The sequence below is a fragment of the Pyrgilauda ruficollis genome, unplaced genomic scaffold (genome assembly GCF_017590135.1).
Source record: "Pyrgilauda ruficollis isolate IOZ18807 unplaced genomic scaffold, ASM1759013v1 scaffold31, whole genome shotgun sequence".
NCBI lineage: Eukaryota > Metazoa > Chordata > Aves > Passeriformes > Passeridae > Pyrgilauda > Pyrgilauda ruficollis.
The window spans coordinates 8,454,080-8,469,041 of NW_024524489.1; the positions used below are offsets into that span (position 1 = coordinate 8,454,080).

The 14,962-nt window shown below is 37.5% G+C and overlaps 1 protein-coding gene across 10 annotated transcripts in view; it reads right to left on the reverse strand.

Annotated features, from left to right (window-relative positions):
- The window catches only part of CDC42BPA (CDC42 binding protein kinase alpha), a 185,683-nt gene that overhangs the window by 82,178 nt on the left and 88,543 nt on the right, over window positions 1-14,962 (reverse strand). The gene's annotated exons all lie outside the window — the stretch shown is intronic.

Below are 14,962 nucleotides of genomic sequence, written 5' to 3' on the forward strand. Positions count from 1 at the left end.
TGCTTGTACTGGAGCTGGAAAACAACCCCTAGATTTTACAACAGAACAAAGGCCAATGAAATCCTGAAATAGTTAACACATTTTTAGATTTGATGTCTTTCATTGCCATTCCTCTCTCACATGCATCTCAGTTCACTGTGTACCCCCGTCGTGACCATTGTACACACCACTGCAGCTCTGCCTGGCCACACTCTGCCTGCCTCATTCAGGTCATGATGCAGATGGAACTACCCTTCTAAGCAGGCAGCATAATAAACACTCCTCATATTGTAAACTTGGCCTTTTTTGTCTCAGGCTTTTCCTAAGTGTACTGAAATACAGGAAGAGTGTATGTTCTCAGTCTACAGCTGAGTAGGACAAAAGCTCCCAGTTACCAGAGGGACATTTGTTGTTCAACTTGTAAACGAGGTTCAAATGTTGACATTTCTTTTCAATTAAGTACAGATATTAGAAATACACATCAAGCTACATTTAAAAAATATCTGACATTATTAGATTCTTACACCATTCTTATCTATTGTATTCAAAACATAAGTTATGACTGTCTGATAACTGATAAGTTATGAATACACGTCTACAAGTATTTTCTCAGGGAACGTTTTTAAGATATAAGAACAAACCCCCTAAAAAAAAACACCAAAAAAATTTAAGTCCTCACTTTGCTTCACTCCCCAAACAACTTATAAAATGAATGTCACTGACTGCTTTTCAGACAAATCTCAAAATATTCACAAGCTAAAATGTTCACATTGCACGTGAGAGCAAATTTTCTTGTTTGGATTTTGATGTTTTGTTTTTGTTGGTAGTGTTTTTGGGTTTTTTTTCCCCAACTAAAAGTCAAGTTATAGACAAGACTTACTGATAATCTACAACAGAAAAAAAATTAGACCCACACCTTGAACAACATTATAGAAGCTACAGCATAAAGGTGTCACAGTGTTACACACTTGGTGACAATTAATATGATAACAATTTGTTGTTTGGAAGAAAAGAACTTCCTGAATTTGTGTTAATCAAAGACAAGCAGGCAGTGGCGCATGCTGAAAAGAAACTTTAGGCACCTTTCAAATGCTCAGAAACATTTACAAAGTAGAAAGCAAACAGTGCAAGAAATCACACTTTCACAACCTGCAACTGAGCATAAAGAGAATTCTTTACAAAGTAAATCAGAAAAATAACCAAGTCCATTCTCCTAAGACCATTCTTCCACCTGATTTTTGCTGACACTGAATACGCCAAAGAATTGCAGCCTCCAGACTGAGATAGTTGTGTTTGTTTTGCATTCACCCACCAAAAACATTCCTTAAACACGCTTCTAAATAAAAGCAAACACATGCCATTGAGACTGCTGGAATTATAACTTCAGTTTAGAACACTTTGCAAAAACATGCATCTAAAATCCAGTTCCTCCTAGAAGCTGGACCTAGTTCAAGCTAAACAAAAACATGAGTCACCCTTGAGGCTCCATTTATCCTCGTTCTATCTTTTAATATATTCCCAAGAGAAATAATAATAACATTAATAACCATCATCATCATCCCAACCTCTCCCATTCAATCTCACAAAATAGCAAGAAAACATGAAAAATCTCATTGTGTTGTCAACACTGTGCAAAACCAAACCTGCAAACAACACCGAATGCACTTGAAGGAACAATGATTTCTTGCAGAGTGGCATTTGTAATGCTCAGTATTAACTTCATAAGAATAATTTTTACAGCTAAGGAAAAAAGAAAAGACCAACTAAACACAAAATTCTTTTCAGCTCTTGTAACAGAAGCTATGGATGATGAACAACTGTTCTGAATTCTGAGCTACATTAATAAAAGACAGTTTGAAAGACAAGAATTGCTGGTACCTGCAGAGCAGAGTAGGCTATAAGCAAAGGGAAAGAAAATTATGAGCCCCAGAGGGGAACAAGGAACAGGAGTAATTATTGCCAGTGTAACTGAAGAGTGTGAAGGTGGTGATTACGGAAAAAATAATGTCTTAAACCCTGCATCTTTACTGAGCCTGCAGCAGTTAGATTGCATTAGAATGATGAGTTTTGTTCCAGGTTTTCTTTTGAATGACATTTGTTTACTCTCATTAGTTATGAGAACTGATCTATCTCCTGTTCTAAAGAGAATACGGTAATCTCTCCTCACATTCAGTCCACCTTCCCCAGCTTGTCCCAGTTCATTCACTGTATGGACTGGCTCCTTCTACTTCCATCTCAACTGCATTTTTATTCCTGTCTCTCCTAGACTCACCTCAAAAGCTGAGATGGCAAACCCTTCACAGCCTATCAGCCCCAAATTTCCTCCCTTTCTGTTTCCTCCTTTCTCCCTCATCTTCACTTCCAAGTCCTCATCTCCCTCCTTGTTCAAATTTAAATAATCTTTTTTTTAATCCTGTTTCAGTTCTCAGCAGTCACTATTTACTCACAGTCCCGTTCCACTGGCTTCCTATTCCTGTGATACAGGAGAACTATCCTTTTTCCTCATGTCCAGTTCCTGTCCAATTTGCATAGCAATCTTATTTGGCACCAAAAGGAAGAGAACTATCAGTAACAGAGACACTCCACAGAGTCTCTAGTATCTATTTATCAGCATCTCCCCAAATTCCTTCAATATCACAGCTCTGAAGCAGTGCAAAGCTACAGCAGTGCAAAGCTACAGCAGAAGAAAACTGAAAAGTATTTAGGGATCAAACTCTGCACACAGTTGTTTGGAACTCATAACAACTGAAATATTGAGGGAAAAATTATAACCTGAAAATATCTAGGTGGGGGGCAGAGGAATGAAAATATGTCCATGACTCATGGAGGATTCTCTCCTGAATTTCAAGTCTCCACATCCCACAGCAGAAGATTTTCTCACTGGTTTTGTAATAATTATTTTATTAATTGAAAATCTATATAGGAAAAGCAATCCATGATTCTTCATCTTGTTTCTGGAAAGAGGAACACTTACTGCTTCAAGCAAACACTACGGAAGGAAAATTCCAGACCAAGTACCTAAAATCTGGCAAAATTAATGAGCAAATAATGAAAAGTTATACGGCTCAGTGAGTATACCACTGGGCTGTATCTCTGTAGATAAGAATTACCAGGTGATTGTGGGCAGACCATTTAAACATCACTCAACAAGAACCATGGTGCTCAGTCAAGCAATTAATATCACCTGGCTAGAAGGCCATGGAGCCCAAATACCCCACTAACTCTGTAATTAGTTCACTGCAATAAATGAAAAAGCCCACTTGAAATATAAAATACTTAATTCGCTTTCAAGAAATATAAGCAATTTTATATAAAAATATAAAAATAAGGTATTTTATATTAAAATAAGGTATTTTTTGAGCCAGACTTATAGTGGGGGCAAGTACTGAATGGGGGCAATTGCTGTGACAGCACTGTGCTCTCTGGAGACCCAGGGCTCACCAAGGTCCCGACAGCTCAGCCCTACTCTGACAGCAGCTTCTGGGGGGAGGAAGCTCAGTGTGCAAGGGGTGCAGGTTGCCAGAGCTGGACCTGGCATGAGCCAGGCTACTACAAATTCTTCAAATATGCTCCACACTGAATTAAGGGAACACAGAACTCAACATATCTAATCTTTTAAATGAGTGATTTAACAGCACCAAAGGAACTAGAAATCTGGACGAAAGAAATTTCTCTAGAAACAGATATGTCCATTTAAACTTTGACTTCAACAGAGTGTCCAGGAGCAACTTCTACTCTTCTGAGCTTTGTTTGCCTTGACTGTAGGGGAAAATCAGCACTGCACAGCAGCTTTGCTGCTGTCTTCTGGAGAATGCAATAGGAATAAACAGTGTGTAATACTGAACAGTTCACTTGCACTGAAAATGAGTGAAGGCTAATGAAAAAAAGAAAGAAAAATCTCTAATGAATCCTTCCTTATAATGCTTCTTAGTTTAATTTGGGGAGCTGTTTTCAGATTGGCATGTTTACCCAGATGACTTCACTCACCTCTCTTTAAAACCGTTTACTTTCTTAAGCTGTAATTAAAACCCAAACATTTTACATACTAACTGTGTTAATATAAACAACATTCTGAAATAGGACTACAGCAGATACCTGGATTATTGCCATTTATTTTGATTTCTCTGTTAATGAGCCAGAGTAGAATTTCATTTGTTCAGTAAGACTCAAGAAAAAGTATTCCCTCTGAGACATGCTAAATCCATAGCACATTCCAGCTGTAAAATAAACTAAAAAAGAATTTTTAATACACGCGAACTTATTTTTTTCCCCCGGATTCATTTCATATACTAAAGAAAGCTTGAGGAATCGTGAGGTCTTGCATATTGAAATTTGGACTAGAAAACACCCTTAAGTTCCTTACAAATTGAATTATCCTATCATCTTATGGTTTCAAAGCATAAGAGTTCCTGAGGTTCACCTATGTCATTCCTTGAATCACTGGATCAATGCAATTCTGTTATTTCCAAGACCACATTCAGGTCTACAGAACAGGAAGCAGCAGATTTAGAAGAATCTCAATTTTGTTTCAAAGGCACCTTCATGGAGAAGGGGACCAGACAAACAGAATGGAAGATGCATCAAAAATAGAGGGACAATTATTTCAAGAACTGTATCAGAATAATTGAGCAGCAGTCGTGTCAAACACTACCAAAGACTGTGCCAGTGGGTCAACCCACAGGCTTATATCTTCTAAGTTTCTGTGATAAAATTCCTAGTGGCATTAAAGATTTTGTACCAGTAGGGATTCCTCTTCTTGGTAGCTGTACAGTTATGATGCAGAATTTACTTGATTTAGTTATTCATCTGTATCATCATTTTTTTTTCAAAACATAAATGATCAGACAGAAATGGAGGAAGAAGCGAGTCCTTCTCCTCAAGATCAACAGAAGTGGCCAGGTGGTGCAAGTAGGAACCTCTTAATATGTCCAACTAATCCTCCTTGGAATAAATTTCAGATACTGAGGTCTGTCCTTGCATACACAGCTGAGCTCTTAAAAAACCAGCAGAACTGAAATGAGAATAAAGGGATTCACACTGCTGTAAATGCACGATGTGAGCTGAGTCTGAATAAAGATATGGACCTGTCTGAAGGAGCAGTGTGATAGCTGAGCTACTAGTTTATTCGAGCCCAGTAGATAAGAAAGAGATAACCTGGAGAACTAATTTTTATTTTGAATGCTAACATTAGAAAAGCATGGAAATCAATTAATTTTCCTAAACAGGTCACATGCCTCAAGACATGCTAATTTTGAACAGCAAGAAACAAAGTGAGTAGCTCAAGTGAATTATTTTTCTGCGAAAAATTCACATGAACAGTATTTTTTAATGCTACCAGTGCAAATTAGAACACCAGCATTTGAGAAAAACAAATTAGTTTCAGGTGTAACTTCTGGCACAGAGAAACTGATGCAGAAAGCTTATTACCAATTAAAGATTTCACAGTACATTATTTGCTCGTTGTACATGCAAGAGCATTCCCCAAAAGTATAAATCAAAATGTTAAAAGCAGACATCAATGATTATAATTATTCACTCTTGATATGCCATCCTTTGCCAAGTTACCTACTTTAAGAAAAAACACAACCAAGACTTCACTGCCAGAATGCCTGGACTTTTTATCCAAAATTCATTCAGAACACAAGATTATCCTTAGTCAGGACAGAAGTTTGGCAAACTGCTTATTTCACTCCCTTCTGTTGTTTCAGGCAGACTTTCCCTCCATACAGCTCTCTCACAAAGAAATGCTACATCCACAATTAAAAACGAAGACGTTTGGTTTTGGCAGCACTCCAATGAAATGAGAAAATTTGGTGCCTGTGAAGATTTTATTAAGGCATTCTGTGATGCTCTACTGACAGCTTGCTTCAGATACACAGAGTGAAACAAATGGTGAACTTCCATTGAGAATGCTGGTCAAATAATGCCTTTTTCACAGTCAAATGTATGGACATTGATGTCCCGCAGGTTATTTCTATTTTCCATTACAGTGGACTGGGCTATATCAAAGTCAGCATTGCCATATTCTGCCAACTCCGGTTTATCTGAATTCTGATGAGCAAAAGTAGAAATAGGCTCCATCTGGCAGAAAGACCAACGTGCACTGAGCCAAATTGGATTTGGACAGTCGGCAGTTATTCCTCAGCAATCCCAACAAGATAGGCTGCACAAGATAGCAGCATGAGAAAACTGGAGTATGTTGTACCTCATTAACCATGCCTCTTATCAAGTACTCTACTGTGCCTTCTCCTAAACAGACACTCCTTCATTTTTGGGTGAAATCCAAAAAGCGTGTATTTCGATTGAAACCAAAATAATTTAAATAACTTTGATCTTAGCCTTATTATTGGTATAGCACCCAAACCATTGCAGCATGTTTGTATACTAAACAAAACCTGCTTCATGTAAAGCTGACAAACGAAAGCTTACAAGCAAATAAGATGCAGTAGCCTTGCATATAGCCCTGAAGTCAACAGGAACAGGCAAAGACTGACACTTCAGAATTTAAGCCTTAATAAGAAGAGCAACTACAGGGGAAAAGAATAAATGCTATAAACAACCTTATTTTATAATTATTTTTTTCTTAAATAGTACCTTAACAGTGTAAAACTCCCTTATTTTCTCTTTAACTCTTGATAATAAATTATTATGTGTGTGCTGTTCCAGAAACACCCAGTAATTCACCTCTGCTAAAAGCATCTCTCTGCTCTAAGCAGCAGGAGATTCCTTTAAATCTCATTACATTCAATGGACAGACACTCATCAATTAGTTGGAAACATCAACCAAACCATGACAATAAAGGCTCCAGATCTGTGATATAATCATTATTTATTGATCAGTGTGGATAATTTTATATTCATATTGTCACACATCCTAACCAAATTTTATTCTTAGTAATATCACAAAACTAAATTAAAAACTCTACAAAATTCAAGGTTCCAAGTACTGCATGAAGTACATTTAGTGCAGCACCTACAGAATCAGATACTTCCAAACTAACTTAGTTCCACACCACACTTTCTGTCAAAGTGTACTTTTTTTAATCCCTAATCCAGACAGAGAGATAATTTCAGTTTTCACTAAAAATAAGATAATTACATTACATTCTTCTTTTACCTGGAAGAATCTGCACCACAGACTTGAAGTATGTAATGCAAAACAGATTAACACTGAGTTTTTTGTGTGGTAACACAAAAAGTAATGAATTTATCACAGACTTGAAGTATATAATGCAAAACAGATTAACTGAGTTTTTTGTGTGGTAACACAAAAAGTAATGAATTTAAGTACCAATGAAAGATACTCAGATGAAACATTAGAAAACACTTCCGTAATAATGACAATAGACACTAGAACAAATTGGTTCAGGAAATGCCACCATCTCCATCACTTTTCTTTTAAAACCAGTTAGACAAATGTCTGTCAGAGTGGTTTAGCTACAGTTTGATCCTGCCTTGAAGCCCAAGGAAAGCACTAGCTAACCTCTCCATGTCCTCTCCCAGTCCTCTGCTCTACAGTCTTTAATTTCTGCCACTCAGACAAGTATTCTGGATACAACACAGTGTTTACCTTATGCTATCCAGTGTTCTTTATGAATTTCAAATGCTAATAAAGGAAATAATAACAAGCAACAGGGAACGAGTACATCAGCCAACACATATATATCTTGAGTTTGTTCAGGCACTCATATTCATTCCTGAACACTTGAACAGAGTGTAGTTACGGCTTATAAATATATGCTCCACCACATCATATTAAAATATCCTAGAATTAATTTACCTCAGAAAAATGTCTCCCCGTGGGCTTTGTGCATATGTATTTGTTTCCAAGTAATGGATATCTCAAACACGGCAACAGTTGCAAACCAAGAATAATTCTTTTTAAAAGCTACTTATGTCCATTTTCTTCCTTCTCTTAAAAAAAATAAGTAAAAGGGGCGATTTGAAAAATTCTTTTGGATAAAAGCTTGGCAGCTACATACTCCCCATAGCTACTGTCTCCATCTAAAATGCTAATCAGCTGACAGAACCAGATATCCATGGAAAAAACCCTCACAGGCAGGTTAGGCCCTCATGCAGCATTTTAAAGAGATGTCAAGGGAAAGTCACTTGTGATTGCCTAGGGATTATTTTTATTGCTTTGTCAGCTTTACAGACTAAAACCAGGAACACATTGTGCTATTTGATAACCATTGTAAATTTGGTACCTTACAAGGCTGATTTACAGATTGATTTTAAATGCCAATGAAATAAGAATAAAAGAGTGGTAGACATTATCAGAAAGCCAATTCCTCATGTCAAACAATCAAGCATGCAAGAGAAAGTCCAATGCATTCGGAAACTTGAAAAAGTTAATATTAAAAAACAGAAGCTAATTTACACAGGAACTGTTAAAAACAAATTGAAAAACCCAAACCCAAGTTAACAGGCCTCTCACATTGGATCAAGAATACACAAGTTTGCAACTTTCCTCAGGGTTGACTTGTAGCAGAGTTACTGGTATTAGACAAAAAAACCTTGTAAGAACTCAAATATAAAATTTAGCACACAAAGTATTGAACATTTGAATGTTTAATAATGCACTATTCTTGAACAGAATAGTATTATTGAGTAAAATTTCATACATGGAAATATGAAAGCCTTGTACCTCATTTCTTTTTGGGTAATTTTAGTAGCTTTTAATAACTATTCATGATGGTCTCTCCTGCTGCAAAAGCCTGAGGTACAAGCACAGAAGTTTTGAAAGAGAAGCAAACAAAAAAATTGGAGAAACAAAACAGGAATGTTTTTAACTATTTCTTTTTCAGAAACAAAAACTGATTTGGAAAACAAATACTTGGTTTGAAAATCACAAACATCAACAAAGGAAATTAGTAAAAATTGCTACTAGCTGAATGCAATTTGTAAAATTCAAGGAGACAACACTTGGGAAATGAGGTAAATATTCCTACATGAAGCGAGCTGTAACATAACCACAGCACAATACTGTAAAGCTCTGGAGGTACTGTGCCACTCAGTGATCAAAGCCAATCCAGAATTATGGTTAATTTAAAAGGACTACTCAAAAAATCCAGTGGGAAATGGCTCTTGGGAATCTGCTCTCAGTGACCTTGCTCTGAGCAGGAGGGTTACACCAGCTGACCTAAAGAGGTCCCTTTGAACCTCACCCATCCTGTGATTCTGAAATTATGACTAAAGCTGCCTTTTCAATTTTATTTCACTAATAACCTTCTGGTTATGTTGTACCAAAGCTCTTCCAACCTAATTCTGAAACGCAGTAACACCAAAGTACTGCAGGTTCAATTGTAGCAGCCTACATACTTCTGACTTCTTGTGGCTCAAGACAGAAACTATCTTTGGCCTTTTAGCATTAAGAATGTGTCTATTTTTGCACTGGAAATTGCAGTTCATAAAACAAAGACTGGCAAAGTCCTTCACTCTCTCTGCAGGGATATGACAGGTAAAGCCACAAAATTGTCTTGATTGTATCTTGACATTTAACAACAGGCTTACAAAATTTGTTAAAATTAAAAGCTTCCTTTCCCTGATCTAAAGTCTGACTAACAGCAAGCCCCTATTCATCCCAAAATGCTCAGCAATCAAGGTTAGTCTCAGACATTGCTTACAATGTTAAGATAATCAGAGCTGGCAAGATTGGCCTGAAGCCATCAGACACCACTCCATGAGCAGCCCTCCACGCCACTGCTCTGTCACACAAGTTTCCTCTGTGTAAAAAGTCTTGGCTACCAGAGAAGGCTCATCTCCTCATAAGAAAGCCTACAGCACACATATATGTATGCATATATAAATATATTTAAGACAGCCAGGAGGAGCAAAACAAGGTTATTGGAAGACTTTTGGGTGGCAAAATATATAAGAAATTTGCTGAAGATGCAAGCTAGGCATTGTCCTGCCTGGACTACTTATTCCAGGGCATGGATTATTTTTCTCACCATGCTTTCATGAGCTAAATTGTTTTGTAAATTTGCAGTAACTATATGCATGCTTTTTTATTATTATGCTAGACTATTCTCAGGAATACACATTCCCTAGAACAGAGCACTTCAATACATGCAGAAGCAAATTATTCATATTAGGGCTGTTTGCTTACAGAGGGTTCTTCAGAACCCAACTACTTGCAGGCAGAAAGATTCAAAAGAGGTGTTTAAATTATATCCTTATGTGACTAACTAACTCAAAATACTGAAGCAACCTGAAATGAAGGAGCCCCTGGGAAAAATGGGATGGCAGGGAGCATATTGCTCACCTAGCAAGGGGCCCTAAAGTAAAAGAACACAATTACAAATAGGCCATGAAACAGAAGCTGTGCCACGTCAGGCTATGCATGATTCCTGAAGGAAGAATTGGGTACCTTGAATTTACACAGCACTTAAAAAACAAAACAAAAAGGCAGAATTCATGTTTCTATCTCCATCTGGTGTTCTTCTACTTTTCTAATAAGCTACAAATACACGCAGCAGAGGACCTGGCTGAGGGCACTCACTATTTTCGCCTCTCTAACCTGCCCAGCTGTCACAATGCTTTTTTTGGACCTGATCACTCTGCTTATAGTTTCACATTCCTCAACAGAAACTCCACACCAACAACATTCATCAGGGAAAACTGCCATTTGAGTCAACATTGGAAAGAAAAATGGCCCTCAAGCCCAAAGTTGCATGAATATTGAGAAGCAACACCAAGTACATGACAAACAAGTAACTATCACAGAAGGGCATTCAAATATCTTGGGGACAGTTTGCTCTTTTTTTGAGGCACCCTATTAGCTGATACTTAGAAATACCAAAAACCAAACAAGTTTGAGCTGATGGTGGTAGAAACAAGCTCCATTGAGCAGCCAACTTTAAATATCATGTTTGTTCACCTCATATTTCAATGTAGTTACAATGGAATACCAAGCAAATTGCTTGAACTCTGCAAACTTCAGTTCACAGAGCCATTTCTAGCTTGTCAAATTGTACTCTTGTATCATTCTGCATTTCTCCTCCAGAAGATGAAAATAAAAAATATCATGACAATTTAAAAAGCAAAAAAATGACAGTATATTGGCCATGTTTTGCCATGTCAACTTTATTGGAATTCCATTTTGGCTTCTAAGAACTTAAGTAAACAGATTAAGAACTCCACAAGCACTACTACCCTGCAGCATATTCTAAAGATTAAAAAATTAAAGTCTGCTAAGTAAGGCTAATTCATGTCAAAGCTTTTAGATTTCTAAGAGTATCATGAGTTACTGGTGGGTAAGAGAGTAGAAAGAGTAAGCTCCTTAAGAATGTTATGCCCATCTGTGAGTGCCATCTGTCAAAGAAATCCTGAAAGAAGGGGCTAACAAGGAATCCAGAATATGCCCAGCTGTTGCACTGTGAATTACTACCTATGCTAAAAAACCTTAACACGTAGTTCTAGGCAGATAAATGTTTGCTTTCCTTTTGATTCTCGTTTTAGATATGCAGTCTCTGTTCTTTGCTTTTCACACACAGCCCCTGAAACAGCTCAGGGCATTGAAAAATTCTGAGAGTAAACCAGGCAACATAAACTGAGGACTTGTACTGGTTTTGATAAGAACAGTCAAAAAACATTGTACATATTCAATTTTTTTAAATCCACTGCTGATACAAAGAAAGCAATTCACAGAAGAGTGTTCACTCAGAAGCTCTTTGGACAATCTTAAAAAATTTTAATATACATTCTTATACATGTCTTTGTATGTATATCTGTATAAGGCACACCTACATGTATTTTAATTATCAGAGATATTCAAAAGTGCCCTGAGCGTAAGCAAGCTATTAGCTGCAAACCACTAGAAAATTTCTGGGACTCATCAATAAACAAACTAACCTGCTGGGTCCATACTGCACCCCACAGCAACTCTTCCTTAGTCTTTTTCTCTCTTCCTCCAGGAATAAATACACAGATGTAAATGCACTGAGAATTATGGGAGGTGAGGGAAAAGGAGGTCTGTGCAGAAATGAGTTCTGAGATCACTTAATGCTTTTTGTTTTTCCAAAAGAATGATATACAGTCTTAATATGAGGTTGATCTTATCTCTCCCCCACACATTTATTTCATCAGCAATAAAAAAACTATTAAAAATGTATTGAAGGGAGGGGGAGAAACACAGAAAAAGTAGAACATATTTTAAGGACACATAAAATATTCAGGAATAGGGAGCACATTACAAAAATTTAAATTAATTGTTTGTTGTTCCTGAGTTATGTGGGAAACAGAACAAAGATAAGATGCAAAGCTGCAAGTAAACCCTGAAGACTAAAAAAAAAAAAAACCAGTTTACAAGGAGAAGAAAACCAATGCCACTCCAAATACTTGCCATAGCTCTTGCAATATGTGAGGAAGCACTGCTATATCCCCTATGTTTTACTGCTCTTCTCCCAAGCTAGTAGGGCTTTAGATTTCATATATTTTTTGAAAGACTGCCCAGCAGTAGAAGAATGTTTCTGAAAACAACACTACTACACAGCCATTTTCATGTGCTGCATGAAACCTTTGCTTTCTTCGTCCTTTGCCCAATAAAGGTTTATTCAGCAGTTAAACAGATACTTGGGATTCCTCTTTTTTTAAATGGAAGTCAGTGTCACTCAGAATATCTACCCTTTTCCAAGAAAAAAAGGGGAGGTGGGGGAAAAGAACAAAACCAGAAAAAAGTATAGCTTTTCCAAATCTGCTTTCTACTTAACTGTGCCCTAAATTAACAGTATAGAGGTTAAATGCTAATAGGAAAGAAGATTCCTTTCTAGTGAGTAAGTAAAAAGTAGAACAGTGAGGAGCAAAGAACCTACTACTCCTGAACTAATAAAACTAAATTTAGGATAATCTCTCTTGCTTCCCCTCAGCTTGAACATGTTCTTTACTGTATTGCGAATACAGCATCACATTTATTACCTCTTGGTTATCCAAAAAAAGAAACCAAAACAAAATCAAAAAACAAAACTGTGTTGAAGGAATTCTATTCACAAGTTGTTAAATACAACAGAAGATACTGCTATTGAACACAAGAAATGCAAAGTGACTGTTTTTAGGGACAGAGAAAAGGAGAGTAAAAGCCCCTATATATGTGCAATGGAAGGGAGAAAATTTGTATTTCACTGGAAATTTAAATTATTTCATGTTATTATTCATTCCATGTCAACCACCAACCTGACCAATGTTGGTATAGGCTGAATCCAAGCCTTGCTGGAGGTAGCAAAAAGAGTGAGTTCCTTACAGGAGTGTACACCAGCAAGGCTGTATGCTGACAAGAAACAAGTAACAGGGCTGCACCAGTTCCTGTGTGCTATTCCACAGCCAGGTGAGAAATCACATCATGGCCCTCTCATGAAATCCTCCATCAAGTCCTCCAGAGGGAGGACAGCCCGCAGGGTGGAAGAACCCAGCAGTGGAAGGAGCTGAAGAGGGACATAAATGGCTCTGAATCCACAAGGAAAGCAGAGATGAAGAAACATAAAAATTCTCTCACCTCTGTCGTGATGTGATTTTTTTAATTTGCTGAATCGCTCAGGACTCCAAAATACTTTTTTTAAAGAGTGAAAAGTAAACATTGTGCCTTGTTGCCCAGTTCAGAGATGTGGTGGGAAGGCAGCCCCAAAGCACCGCTCGGCAGCGGCCACGCTGGGCACATCCAAACACAACCAGCCTTCCCAAAACCTCAATACAGAGGGGCAGGGCAAAGAGTCACTTCTGTCAGAAACCCCACCCTGACTGCTAAAGGAAGATACATTGTACACTATTATTTGGTATTAGCTTTTCATTTCTGTTAAACTAATTCCATGTGCAATTGTAGAGGTTTGTTTCTGACCATGTCCGGGGGACCACAAGGTAAATTAGGAGACTCTCCAGAAGACTCCTGTGCCCAATACTTCTTAAAAGGTTTTTTTCTTTTATTTTTCTGGTTTGGGACAGGAAAGGGTGTTTTCCTTTTTGACACTAAAATTGACAGATTTCTGGCCTATATAATGAGGGCTTGGATTTTCATTTTGTCAGAAGTTCTTTCACCCTGTCTGTTTTTCAGACTGAGAGAATTTGAGTGAGAATTCTGTAAGAGACTGAGGCTCTGATCCTTCATCTGACCATGGGATGCCAAGCAAGATGTTACACAGTCTGGGAATTCCTTCTCCTTACAAAGACCAGCTCCTTGACCCATTGCTGTAGAGAATAAACAAGAACAGAAGTGGAATGGAAAGGACAGAAAATAGTGAACAGCATGATGTGAAGATGTGCTTCATATTCCCAGCCTGCCTGTTGATTATTTAATAACAGCCAATTTTTTTTTTTCTGTTGTGCTTTTTTACATTTGATGTTCATACAAAAGCCATTAACTGCAGAAAGGAGGAGTTTGTCAGATAGAGAAGTTTTGAGTCTTGAAAATGCTGAAAAGGAGCACCTTGTGCAGACAGCAGAAGCTGCTGCTCAGGCAAGAGTCAAGTTTGCTGAAGCACCCAGGTGAACCACAAGCCTGCATCTCAGAGACAACTATGGAAAGTGATTCCAGCTTTTTCATTTTTAGTCATATCACTGAATGCAACAACAGAATTCATCTCAAGAAGTTACAATACGAGAACATTTATCAGGAAACTACACACGTCACAGCACTGCTGATTTTTTTATTAGAGTTTAAGGCTATGACTGAGGTGCCTCAATTACACGTGTTGTATTTTAGAGATTCAAATAGAGAACTGCAGCCACTGAGTGAAAGCTGTGGCTGAATTCACAATTTTAAAAGAAAGTCAGAGAATACTATCCTAGAACAAACAATTATTTAGGAATATTCAAAAGTACAACACACACACCATCCCTCAAGCTCTCAGAAGTCACTCCTATCTTCCTCTTCTTTGTTCCCCTCACTCCCATGCTTATTTTCTGTCTGGCCTCCTCACCATTTAAATTGCTGGTCACTTGGAGTATCAAAGCTGCTATTTTGAGTCACTTAACCTACAGTTAATCTCGTTGT